Below are 1,898 nucleotides of genomic sequence, written 5' to 3' on the forward strand. Positions count from 1 at the left end.
ACTTGGCGTTCAACGCCAAGTTACGTCGTCATTCTTCGAATAAAGTATGGACTATTATATATTGCTGGAAAGCCCTGGATGTCTACTTTCCAACGCCGTTGAGAGCGTGCCAATTGGAGTTCTGTAGCTCCAGAAAATCCACTTCGAGTGCAGGGAGGTCAGATTCCAACAGCATCAGCAGTCCTTTTGTCAGCCTTCTTCAGAGTTTTGCTCAAATCCCTCAATTTCAGCCAGAATTTACCTGAAATCACAGAAAAACACACAAACTCATAGTAAAGTCCAGAAATGTGAATTTAACATAAAAACTAATGAAAACATTCCTAAAAGTAGCTCAAACTTACTAAAAACTATATAAAAATAATGCCAAAAAGCGTATAAATTATCCGCTCATCAGCTTTTCTCTCAAGTGTATCACTCAGCCTTTTTTCACTCATGGCTTTTACTTGAGCTTTCTCACAATGCCTTTTCTCACAAGAAATTATAGAAAGATAAACTTGGAAAAGTACATTACAATCAGTAAAACATGAAGGAGATTGATTTCATCAACAGCCTCTTTGCTATGTGCAAAACCAGATTCGCAAACCTCAGATGCAGTTCTTTAGTATTGGCCGAATGCTTCTTTGAAAGAAAGCATTATCCAAGTAGAGGAACTTCTCAACAGAACACTGTTCTCACTCTCTGGTTTTCTCTCCTTACCTCTGAATGAACAGCAAGTTTCTTTTTATTTCCTTGCATGTTGCTTGGTTCTTCTTCCAAGGTCAACACCTTGAGCCTTGAGCTTCACCAACCCACAGATTCACTTTTTCACCTTAATCCCCAGAGTAGAAACTTTCCCTCTGACTTCCTCATCTTGACCGAAAGCCACAAAGCAGTAACCATAGAAATCTTCTCACGTTCAACTTGATCTTAGCCATTGAAAAGCTACTTGGTCCCCAAGTATCACTTGTGACCGTAGATGTGAAGCAGAATAGGGCAGAGCACAACTTTCCCTTTAATGCCATTTTTGGATAGAGCAGAGAGTTGGGAAGAAGAGATGAGACCGAGTTGCATGTATGAGGAAAAGATTTACCTATAACCTAAGCTTGATTTGGCTTGGATTTGTTGAGATGACTTCTGCCTTTCAAGCTTAGTTTCTCTTTCTTACTGAAGAAGCTCTTTCTATACGTTGCACATTTTGGAGGAGTGAAGAATTCAATCTTACAAGAGAAGCTTTGTGGGATGGATACGGGCTTGGATCGGTTTGGTTCATGTAACTCGTTTGGCCCATCTGATTTCTTTGGCTTCTATCTTTTGCTTTTTCTTGGGCTTCTGGTTTTTGCTTTCAGCCCAATCATCCTTGCTAATTGCTTTTTATTCCATTTGGGCTATTGAAATTTTGGCCTGCAACAATAAACAATTAGTAAAAAAATAAATACAATTAATCAACACCAATTATTTATTTTGCCCAAAAATAATGTTTGTCATCACTAATTAATTTAGTTAGTTTCTTAACTCAACAATCTTCATTATTACCAATTCTCAAACAATGACCCGGAGTAAGCGGAACGAACCACGACCCTTTCTATTACCCAGGTATCACAGACATACATTCATTCAAAACTCCATAATTAAACTCATTTATCATAATTCTCCTTTCCCATCTCATGCTCGGAGCAAGTGGACAACGCCACTGCCTACTACCTGAGGTCACACGTCACATTTATTTTCAAACCATTATTTCTACACTTCCTCAATCAAAATTCATTACTCCAAGTCTTTCTTCATTAACAAGTTACCACATTTCCTAGCTTATTCTCATTACTAGGCATACTATAAAGATTAGGACTTAAAGGATGAAAATAGAGGCTTCAAAGTATGAAATTCGGCTTTAAAGACTGAAAAATCAATTTTTGCTGAAA

Source organism: Arachis duranensis, chromosome 4 (genome assembly GCF_000817695.3).
Source record: "Arachis duranensis cultivar V14167 chromosome 4, aradu.V14167.gnm2.J7QH, whole genome shotgun sequence".
Taxonomy (NCBI): domain Eukaryota; kingdom Viridiplantae; phylum Streptophyta; class Magnoliopsida; order Fabales; family Fabaceae; genus Arachis; species Arachis duranensis.